Genomic DNA, 12,360 nt, shown 5'->3' with positions numbered 1-12,360 from the left:
GTGTTGCGCTGGGTTGTATGAAAGGTTTGATAATCTGGGCCTCAGACTCTTTACCCTCACTCACTCTAACTCACATTCTCTTACTTGCTCATTCTCACTCATACTTATTCCCACTCACTGCTACTCATGCAATAATGTACTCATACTCACTGGTTCCCATTCTCACTAACTAACACATTTAAACACACTAATTCCAAACCCTGGGACATCTGCAACTGCTGCACAATTGATAGGTACACCCACTACTCACTTCCACACCTCCAATCAATCACTCGGTCACTCATTCTAACACACTCATTCTCCTTAACTCACTCCCTTCTACTCACTTTCACTTATTCATACACACTCTCAAACTCAGACTTTCACTTTCACTCTCCTTGAAACAAGGGGCCTCATTTACAAGGTTTTGGAGCATGGCAGCACCGCAAGAATTCTTGAGGTGCTGCCATGCAGCAAAAGAAAGGGCAGGAATGAGCCGTATCCATGGGATACAGTGCATTCCTGTCTTTTCTCCCTGGGCTGGCGCACTATTAGCTGCCATGCGCCAATGTAGGCACCCTTGCACCATGATTCAAGGGTGTCTGTGTTGTAGGAATGATTGTTTTTGTGCAGGAAGAGACACCTTCCTAAACAAAAACAATCACTGGAGGTGATTTCCCCTTACTATGTGTGCTGCAGAATGCAGCACATGTAGAAAGAGGAAAGAGCAAGGAGAAATAAGGATATTTCTCCTTGTTGCACCTCACTTATGCCTCACCTGCGGAGGCTTTTGATGCATTCCCAAGGTTACAAAACCTTGTAAATTTGGGAATGCATCAAAATCCATGAGTGTTGCATGGTAACACCCACCGCAACACCCATCGAACGCCTCTTTGATGCAAAGTAAGGCAACGCAGCAACATGCGCTTTGTTGCCTTACACCATATCTACATGACCCATGAAAAGCTACATAAAGTGGCTTTGCATGGCCTTATAGATAAGGGCCTGCAGCTTGCGCCACCAGTGCTTCATAAAAAGAGGTGCATCAGTGGAGCAAGCATTTTGTAAGTAAGCCCCCTTGTTCTTACACTGAGAGAAGTAGATTCTTGTGCATACAGAGACAATGGAGCTCTGCGACAAACAGACCTCATCATCTTACAGAGCTTTATTCGCTCTGCCGCAGATAGAACTGAGCTCCACCCCAGATGCAGCCAAGTCCATGCATAGATAGTGTTGAACCCATGCACAGATAGAGCAGAGAGCGTGAACCCCTAGGTTATTTCTTTCATTGAGCTGGAGCTGAGTTCCTGCATACATAGCACTGTGGCCCTGGGCAGAAAGAGCTGAGCTCCATTGCAGACAGTGCTGATTCCCTGTGCAGACACAGATCGAGGTGAGGCAGTTCACAGCCAAGGTTGAGCTCTTTCAGCCTTCATTCCTATAATGTAAATCTTGAGGTTCTGTGGGAACTGAGAAACCGGGACCAGCTTATATTTTGTGGAAGTATCATGCTTCTCACCCCGGTTAAACTCGCACATTGCCTGTTTCTGATAGGGAACGAGGGGGAAAAGGTGGGAGGGAGGATGACAGTGAGAGAGAAGGGATTGAGAGAAGCGATTGAAGAGATAGAGAGAGACAGAAGGTAAACAGGAGTTAAAGAAAATTAAGCATGTGGTAGAATATAGACAGAAAAGTGAGAAACAAAGAAATGAGAGGGGAGTGTAAGTGAGATGGAAAAGAATGGAGCCTACATGTGAAACGGGAGACTCCAGAAATATGTTTGAACAACAGCACACAATATTGCTAAGGCAAACTTTATTTTATTTTATGTTAAGGGTATTTGTGACTGCACAGCTCACATTGAAGAGTATCTTGGTGCTGAGAAAGCAGGGGCTATGTCAGCTGTTACTGGACCTTGTCCAGGTGAAGAGAAGTTTTCAGTTTCTTGTAGAGCTCAAGAACTGAGAAGATAGCTCTAATGCGTAGGGACAGGCCATTCCAGGCTTTGGGCATGAGGTAGAAAAAAGCAAGAAGACTGATTCTGGTTTGTGTGAGCAGGGGATGTGTGTGAGCAGGAGTCATCCTGAGCAGAGGTGTCTGATTGGTGTGTTATAGATAATGCAGCTATTGTGGTAGGTGGGGCAAAGGCTGTACAGGATTTTGAATGTGTGCGAGCAACTTTAAGATTGTGGGTTAGTGAATGGAGGCCAGTTAAGGTCTTTGGGGTGCGGAGTGATGTGAACGTGGGGGAAAGCCTTAGTGTGTGTCTGGCCGCTGAGGTTTGCATGGTCTAAAGTCTTCTAGAAGTTAGAAAGTAATTCCAGCAGAGTGTATTGCCATAGTCCAGCTTCCTGATGATTAGGGCCAGGGTGACGATTCTGCATCTGTTGACTGAGAACCATTTGAAGATTTCATTGAGCATTTTGAGGGTGTGGAAGCCGGAGGCGTGAGTAAACTTTAGAGCACATTTCCCCCATTCTTTTGCTCCCTTCATTAGAAGTCTGCCTTTCTCTGTCTCACTGGGCAGTGCTGGTGCTGGCTGTGTGTGTGCCAATACTGATCACCAAAGAAATGTTTTAGTCACCAGCACACTTTTCTTTAAGGCAAATTAAGCACTGTGTTAGAGTGAAGGTGTTGCACATGTGACAAATCCACTTAGCAGCTATGTTTTAGAGGTATTAAAGGTGATCTAGTCCAATTCAAAGTTCTGTTTTATGTGGAGCATCAAATGTAAACCCTTCACATATTGAAGGATTTTGACAATTTATATATTCAGTTAGCTGGCTTGGTTGAAGCAAGCAAACTCCCAAAGTGAGTAGATGGAGGAGTAAAGCATAAAGCTTGTGAAGGCAGCCCAACTTCAAGGGTGCAATAGGAGGGATTTCCTGCAGGATCCTCTGTTAGTGCATGTGCGCCAATTGTTAATGTTTGGCTTGATGACATCACAAAAAAGGGAAGAGCTAGAAATCATGGTGCTCTCAAATCATGGTCTCCTCATTGGACCAATTGCCTGTATGCCCCCCTGTACTGCTAGTTGTACTTTCCATCTTCCTGCAAAAGAACACTAGGCATCTGTTCAGGGGAAGGCACATGAGCTCTGCACTGGGCTGAGGGTGCAGGTATTGTGCTCTGGCAGGACCTACTGGAGACCACTGAAAGGAGCGCAGCAGGATTATGGGCGTGCACACACTTCACCACTTGGGTGGGTTTACTCACAGGTCTCCTGGCTATCTCAGTCTAATCCTACAGAGCGTCTTTTTTTTTTTTTTTTTTTTTTTTATTGGAAAGGTATCATACAACAAATACAAATAAGAAAATAAAGCAAATAACACCCAGCGGGGGATAAACCTTTGAAAGACAAATGTCCATCTCTTAAATGGTGACATACCATTTTGGTTTAAACATTTAAACATTATGAGCTAAAATCCAATCCTGAAATGCCCCCCATATTACCTTCCCTTTCCTCCTCGCATATTTCCCTTTCCGTTCATACAATGCTGTTTCCAAATAATACACTGACAATAATCTGGCCAACCATTGTTGCCAAGTCGGGGGTCGGACATTGAGCCAGGCGGATGCTATACATAATCGAAATACTGCCATAGCCACAAATATAAATGCTTCATAAAGATTGTCCGTATCACCCAACACCCCTAAAACCATTACCTCGGGGGTTAGGATTAGATCAAATCCCAGGACTTCTTTCAATACAGATTGAATGCCCTCCTTCAGATCCTTCAATTCCCCGCATGTAGCCATCATGTGTACAATATCTATTCCATACATTCTACATCTTGGACAGCTGGTTCCCAATAAACTGCCCCATTTAACAAGATGAGCTGGGGTATGATACAAATCAAACACAGTTTTATAATGTTGTGCTTGGAGGGAGGAAGAGAGTAAAATAGTGTGTCCCAATTCTAATGACCTTAGAAAGATTTTACTCCCGTCTTCCAGTTTCCTACTCCACTTTTCACAATTCTTCTCTAAATCATCGGGCTGTTCTAACATTAATAATCGATAGATTGACCTGATTGATATATTAGGATTAGTCACAATATCATCCAGCAATTGAACGCTCCTAAATCCCTGCACCCCTCCTGTTTTTCTTAAAAGGAAATCTCGTATCTGAAGGTATTTAAAAAAATCCCTACGCTCTAAACCATAACACTTCTGTAGATCGGCAAATGCCTTAACCCCTGAGTTATCAAAGAGATTCCCCAACCTCTGCCGAAACCCAGCTTGCCATACACTTATCCTTGAATATGTCGGGGAGCAATGGGTTCTTTTTGATCATGGTATAACAATTATATCTACCAAAACCTTTCTTTTTATAGCATGACCGCCAGCACTTATAGGCCGCCTCCAATACCTTATATCAAGTTTTCTTATAGTACCCGGGCTCATGAAAAGTTACCAAACATCCATTAGCTGTTGCACCCATCTGCAGCTCATATATATTAGGACTATCCTCTTCTGGAATCCCTCCTTTTTTAGAACCCCATAAAGGGCGCATATACTGAAAGGCTGCCGCCATTTGGTATAATTTTATATTCGGCAAAGACCACCCCCCCCTTTCTCGGGAAAGTGACATGAATTTACTTGCTCTTCTGCATTTACCATATGCCCAGATAAATCTCATAACCACTCTATCTATCTCTTTAAATCTCGAGTTAGTAAAGCTCAATGGTACAGCCCGGAACAAATACAACAGCTTAGAGAGGAAAATCATTTTTACCATATTACACCTCCCCATGATGGTTAAATGTAAATTATTCCATCTGCACATATCTTGTCTTGCTTTAGCAAGTATGGGATCCAGATTTAACTTAACAATTTCTCCTACTTGTGGCGTGATATCTATTCCCAAATATACTGCATGGTCGACCCTTCGTGTATCCTGAGTGCTGGTGTATTGATTAATCAATATCTGTGTTTTATCTCTGTTTAGACGATATCCAGAAAATCTTCCGAACTTCATTGACACCTTTTCAACCTCTCTCAATGCCGGATCAGGGGTGGGAGTTAGTATAGCAATATCATCTGCATATGCTAGAACTTTTATATCCCATCCCTGCCTATGAATTGGTGGAATCTTGCTGTTATCTTCAATCTGTCTAAGCAAGGGATCTATATAAACAGCAAACAGGAGCGGAGAGCATGGACATCCCTGTCTAGTACCTCTCTTAACCTGGATACTCTCCGATTGTCCCCCCATTAGTTGTATTTTGACTACCGGTGATCTATATAGAGCCCTTATTGCTGCAATAAATTTCTTCCCTAACCCATAATACTCCATTACATGCCATAAATACTTCCAGCTCACCCGGTCAAACGCCTTTTCCGCATCTAATAATGCAACTGCCATCGGCTCCTGGGCCACTTCTGTAGCGTCCAAAAGTGCAATAACTTTTCGGATATGATCGGTAGTATCTCTTCCTGGCACAAACCCATGCTGACTAGGAAAAACTATCTTCCTGATCACAAGAGATAGTCGAGCGGCTAATATCTTTGAATATATTTTAGTGTCGCTATTGATTAGTGTAATTGGCCTGTATGACGCCGGGTTTGATGCGAGTTTCCCTTTCTTCAAAAACATTACTATATTAGCCGTATCCCATGATGGTGGAATTGCCCCTCCATTCTGTACCTGAATAAACAGTTCTATCATTACCGGAAGCAATATGGCTTTAAATGTTTTATAAAACTCTAAAGGGATTGAATCGTGGGCTGTAGCTTTACCCGTGGCTAAATCCCCCAGTGCTTTGTCAATTTCCGAGATATCTATTTGTTCCCCTAGATATGAGGTATCACTCTCCGATAATTTATTAACTTTAATGGGGGTTAAAAATCTCAATATTTCTTCATCCGAGTATATAGATGCGTCATCATACAATTCCGTATAATATCTGTGGAAAACCCTCCTAATTTGATCCACTTCTACAACCATTTGTCCTTGCCAATCTTTAATCTCTCTAATAGTCCCGGATGCTATTTTCTGGCTTGCCCGTATTGCTAATAAACGCCCGGATTTTTCTCCATACTCGTATCCTAATGAACGCTGCGCAAGATATTTCTCTGCTATTCTTTGAGTCATAGTTTCGTTAATTGCGGCTTTAGCTATTACCACTTCCTCCTGAACCTTTTTAACATCACTCCCTGTTTCTATCGCCACAACCAACTGTCTTTCCAATACCCTCAGTTTCATTTGAAGATCTTTTACTCTGTTTTGAGTACTTTTTTGCTTTTTTTATACTAAAACTCAATGTTTCACCACGTATTCCAGCTTTTAAAGTGTCCCAGACTATCTCTACCGGAGCTGTCCCTTGGTTAAACCCCAGAAATTCGGCTATCCACTTACTCATATGCGTACAATATTCCGGGTCCCTAAGAAGCCCTCTTTCAAATGTCCATCTCCTCTCCTTTTGTTCCAACCCGTCTAACTCCAGTTCTAGTACTAGGGGATTATGATCTGAAACCACCCGCGGATATAACTCCATCTGACCCTGGTTTAATAGTACTGGGGAAACCAGAAAATAGTCGAGTCGTGCTACTTTCATATGCGGGGCGGAGTAATAGGTATATCCAGGATCTGGCTTACATAATCTCACCCATGCGTCCACTAATCCTAGTTCTTTCTGAATAGCGACCATTGCATTATATACTCGCGGTTTCCGCCCTTGGTATTTCTTTGTAGGCACTAAAACATCCTGTAGTCCCTCCCAGGATCCATTCAAATTACAATCGCCACAAAGAACATACGGGGGAGCCCATCCTATTAATTCTATAGCCAGGGTATCTAAAACTATTGGGTCATCCGTGACCGTGCTGTATACGGAACAGAGTGTAAAGCTACCATGTCCATAACTACACTCTACAATTACCCATCTTCCTCCCCTATCTGCCTTTTGCCTACCAAAATTTAATTTATTAGTCCGATCTAATATTGCAACCCCTTTAGTTCTAACCTCTTATTCTGTTCGGGCAATTACTTTCATACCAAGTGTACCCAGAATTCCGACATTCCTATATTCCACATGTGTCTCCTGTAAACAGTAAATGTCTGCTTTAAAAGTTTTAAATTCCTCCACTACTCTACTTCTTTTACGAGAGTCATTTAACCCACAAATATTAACTGAAGCGATTCGAAGTCTAGCCATTTTCTATTTTAGGCTTTCTTTCTCTCTTTTTGTCCTCCCAGATTTTCATATCTGATTGTGCTTTATCTTGAATTTTCCACTCAATTTGCTCCCCTCCTTTTGTCTCTCCTACCCCTGCTATCAGTTGCTTCCCTTGTTGTACTCCTACTTCCATCCCTTTCCTTTTTACTCCCTCATTTTCCATCCTTTCCCTCCCTTGCCTATCCTTCTTCTCTTCCTCCCCGACCCCTCCCTCCTTTCCCCCTCCCCAACCGCCATCCTTCCTCCCTCCCCTCCCCTCCCTGGACCAGTCCCTCCCACCCCCCTCCCGTATTAACTTCCTCCCTGAGACTGGCCCCCCATCCTGTAGAGCAATCAGACCACTCATGGTCTGAATGTTGGCGTTGTGAAAGTGCGAACCCACCCACCAGTTACCGGAGCACTTTTGCTGACCAAGAAACTCTATTTCGTTATCTGGCCCCCCTCACATATTCTTTTGCTTTAATTTCTGACGTGAATAACTCTGTTTTCCCATTCAATATTATTTTGAGGCGAGCCGGGGCCAGCAAATACGCTTCCCCGCCTTTTTCTAGAACTGGTTTAATAAGTTGTCGGAGCCGCCATCTCCGTTCAACAGTAGCATGACAAAAATCAGGTCGAGTGAAAAAAGTCACCCCATCCACAGTGCGAGGGGTATTTGGGCGGGTTTTATCCAAGATCTCCTGTCGCAATAAATAATTCCCAAAATACACTAAGATTGCTCTGGGATATTTGGAATCTGCACGTTGGCCCCCCTCCCGCCGGTTTAGTGGGAACCTATGTACACGCTGCAGTTCATTCTCCCAGCTCCAATTCCCCAGCTCCGGAAAAGCACCACGCAAAAAATTGATCATATATGTCCGTATATTAGTTCCTTCTAGCCCTTCCGGTATGCCCAGAATTCGGAGATTATTCCTTCTTTGCCTGTTTTCAAAATCTTCCAATTTCCACATTACATCTGTCAATTGTTCATCCCTCATAGTATTCTGTTCTTTAAGATTACCAACATCCTCCTCGACCGTTATGATCCTTTCTTCCATTAAGGATAGCTTAGTCCCAATTTCTGTACATGATTTGGCCACTTTACGAACTGTTCCCTGTAATCTCTTCGTGGCAACCCTTGCACGTCGACTTTCGATCCTTGTTTCTGTTTGCAACTCTTTGATTGAGTTGTAAATTGACTGCAACATTCCTGCCTCAGCCCCCAACGCGGGTGGGCTATAAGTAAGAGGGCCAATATCTGATTCCTTATTGCCATTAGCTGAGCCCTGGTTAGTTAAAGTTATAGATGAGGAATCTGTGAGTCCAATACCTGCATAGTCCCATTTTAAATTCTTACCGCCCGTGGATGACGGGTTTCCTGAGGACCCCTGAGCGCAAGGCCGTGCTTTGACCAATTTACGCTGTCGACGCAGCTGTCGCACTGTAGGTTCGTTGCTTGAGGTTTTATCTTCCGTCTCCGACGTTTCACTGTCCTCAGACCCGCCAAGACTGTGATCACCACTACTGAGATCAGACTCTTCTGTCAAAGAATAAAATTTATCACTATTATCCTTTCCCCATTCCGCCAATTGAGAGACTTTTCCTGCTGCTTTGCCCAAAGTTTTAGTATTTGCGAAACTCTTATGCAAATTCTCTTCTTCTGTTGTAGATTTTAATATAGACGCACCTCCTTCCCCATCTCGATATTCCAATTGCTCAGACCAGTCGAGATGTTGTGCCTGAGGCTGCTTAATCTCTGTATAGGAGCCAGAATTTTTTCCCTTACCTCCCTCTGACTGTCTTCTGACTCTGGTATGCCTTGCTTAAGTTTCACAGAGGGATCGTTGTTCGTAATACATCCACTTATACTACTACTACTACTGCTCGGAGGGGGTTCTGTCCCAACCACCTTACTCTCAGAGGGGAGGGTAAAATGTACCGGCCGCATATCCTGTGCCCCTCCTTCAAGAAACGTTGTGATAGTAGATTGACTTTTGCCCTTGACCTTTATTTCGGTGGGGGGAGTGGTAATACTACTCTCACTTGTCTTGACACCTCTCAACACATTTTCCACAGCCGGTTTAGCCACTGCTGTCGTCAGGCGTTTGTTTGATCCCGTTTGCTCTCCTTTGCCGCGACCAGCCCGAGTCACTTTCACCCCTTCCATCTTTTCTCCTAAATTCCGGAAGGGTTTGGGAGGCATCTTAGTTTTTAATGCATGTGCCAACAGCCTAAATAGTCCTTTTACCCCAGACGACACTAAAGCTGTATCTACTATTATTTGTTTTGTCAAGTTTTTCCAAAGCCATAAGGGGGTATGTAAATGTCGACCGAAATCATCTTGCACACTTAATACCAGCATCAGAGTTCTCAAATATTCACTCTCCCTCTTCTCTCTTTTTTTCCCCCAGAGCGTCTTACCCTGCTGATGCTCAACATAAGAAGTTTCAGCTCCTTCACTGACTGCCAACAATACTTCCCATGACGGATTTCTGTTGCAGCACGCACACATTAAAATCTGTGCATTTTTGTCCAAACTTCTTTCATTTGGAGAGAAAGAAACAGGTGTGACTTAAGCATAATTGTGTCTTTTTGTTATAAGAAAATTAACCTAGAGCTGCCAAAATGGGAACTGGCAATATAGGTGCAATTTGCGATATTGCCTTACTCCTCTCACAACAGTGCATAGCCATTTTAAGTTTATTGAGAAGTCATTATATTTTTGAGTAAAAATGTATGTTTTTCATTATTTTGGTGCTTGTATCGCACAAAAAGCAGTGGTATAAAACTCATGTAGTACAAGGAATTGTGAAATATGGAAAATAATTCACAGTTATGACTGAAATACAAATGTTGTCGTCATAATGGTAGTCCCTAAACCACTATGCAGAGATTTTACATTGTCCAAGCTACTAAGATTATACAGCTTGAAGGACCAAGGTTATCGAAATTATGCAGCTGCATTTTGAGTAAAACAGCTTGTAATATAAAAAATACGTAGTGCATACCTTATCATTGCCATCTCGGGCTTCCGGTGACATTTACAAACCACAGAGCCAAAGAGATCTCCAGAACCTGTTCGTGATATTATGGGACAAAATAACAAAGTTACCCATTAAGTATCCTCTGTATGTACTTAACTTTAAATCATTTTGTAGATGCAAATAGATAAAACTCAACCTTAAACAAGTGAAAACTCATTTAGGTACTATCCATGTATAACACATAAAAAACATAATAATTTGCATTCAGTTGACTCACTAGACAGCATGAGGAATATGACCTCATGGCTATCTTAAAACATCAGCAGAACATGAGTGTTCACAAAGAATGGCACAATTAAATGTTTGAAGCTTTTTTTGAAAGTTCAAACATCAACTAAGGAAGGAGGTATGGTCTAGTTGTTGAGCTGTCAATCTGAGGCCCTTGGTTTGTATCCAGCTTGGCACTGACTAAAAATCGTGCAGTTGTGGGAAATCACTGATCACAATGTGCCTAAAATTCAAAAGTGTGAGATACTACTGTAAGTGTGTAACAAAAATATTTAAGCCACCACTTGAATACAATCTTGCACCATTTTCCATCACCTCCCATAATGTGCAATGCTCTGGTGCTCTCAAAATAAGTCTATGCTTTAGAAATTCCAATACATGCATCTTTTAGATGATTGTGAACAGGTATTCAGCTTATTATTCTCTGTGGGTACCCATTCCTTTGGAGCTGTTTGTGAACCACTGTCATTTTGTGACAGACAGATACAAGCTTTCCATAATTTTTTGTATTCCTATTTTTTCTTCACACCTGAAGACCACTCCTCAATGTCTCTGGGAGCACTTCCTTGGGCCCCTTGGGAGATTCTTCCCTCACACATCCTCTTGTTCCTTAGACACATTTAATCGTTATGCAGTTCATTCTCCTTTCAATCAGATAAGACACTTTTCCAGTAAGCCTTCAGTGCTTTCTTTTCTGTGCGTCAGACCAGGGGCATACCTAGCATTGATGGACAGGTGCAGTGGCACCGGAACCCAGAGCCATGAACAGCCGGTTGAACCCTGACAATTGAACCCTGATTTACTAACACACCATCATTCAAAGTGGCCATTTCCTCTGCTTGCACCAGTGTCCATGGCATCCTTGCTAGTGTACTTTATCAGACAAGCATAGGATTTGCTTGGTACCAACCATCATGCAGACATCCGATGCTCACAGGTCTTGTGTACAATCTCTGAGCTACAACAGTGCTCAGTGTCTCAGGGGATTTCATCTGAGAAGATAAAAGATCTGGCTTTAATATGCTAAGCAGGAAAGAACAACCATGTACAGATGCCTTTTCCATGCATTAGCACATAAAACCCAGGCCTATTGGCTTTCGTGCCTGGCCCCCAATGTGCAAAATTGTAGCTCAAGCACCATTCTTTAGTACTAGTCCCCCCCCCCAAAGTTCAGGTCTAGGTTTACCCTGATGTGAAGGAATGCATACAAAACTGCCAAGATTCCCAGGTCCATACATGATGTGCTGCTCCAGTCCAGATTTTTTCCTATAATTCTGGGAATTGTAGTCTTATTTTATAATGAAATAAACAAGACTGCAAGTCCCAGAATTCAAAGAAAAAAAACCATACCAGAGCAGCATGGACCTTGGAAACTGTCAGGGCTGTGCATACAAGCCAACACTCCTGATGCAGGAGGAAGGCTACCCTACATGCCAAAACTTAAAAAGGGGAAAGTGGGAGATTTAAAGAAAATAGTAGGGCAAACGTATTTGACCCATTGACTCCTATTGAAGAGGGGGCAATTTCAGGCGCGCGATAGCTTAAATAAAACCATTTTTAGCTTTCAAAATCGTGAGTCTTCCACCTAAATTGGGTCTAATGGCATGTATGGACTACCGATTTCAAGGCTAGTCTCCCACCTTCTAATTCCTGCATGTAAAAAAGAGCCTTGCCATGTTTCCTAGGTCATGCATGAAGTGCTGCTCCAGTCCAGGTTTTTTCATTTGAATTCTGGGACTGGTAGTCTTGTTTATTCCATTATAAACCAGGACTACAAGTCCCAGAATTCAATGACAAAAACCTGGACTGAAGCAACATATCATGCATGAACCAGGGAAACTTGGCAGTTTCTGCCGACAGGGACTGGTCTTGTGTGACCCGGAATATACACTGCTAGTAAGCTGCTCTTGCAGGCCAGTGCACAACATTTGTGTAATGTTCTCTCTGCC

At 42.8% G+C, this 12,360-nt stretch overlaps 1 protein-coding gene across 1 annotated transcript in view; it reads right to left on the bottom strand.

Annotated features, from left to right (window-relative positions):
* LOC138268416 (G patch domain-containing protein 4) overlaps positions 1-12,360 on the bottom strand; it is a 79,091-nt gene that overhangs the window by 43,151 nt on the left and 23,580 nt on the right. Inside the window, exon 2 of the mRNA XM_069218029.1 lies at positions 10,148-10,214. The gene's annotated coding sequence lies outside the window, so the exon portion shown is untranslated. The remainder of the gene's footprint in view (positions 1-10,147; positions 10,215-12,360) is intronic.

This window comes from Pleurodeles waltl, chromosome 12 (assembly GCF_031143425.1).
Source record: "Pleurodeles waltl isolate 20211129_DDA chromosome 12, aPleWal1.hap1.20221129, whole genome shotgun sequence".
NCBI classification, from domain to species: Eukaryota; Metazoa; Chordata; class Amphibia; order Caudata; family Salamandridae; genus Pleurodeles; species Pleurodeles waltl.
This window is presented reverse-complemented; position numbering and strand designations above follow the sequence as displayed.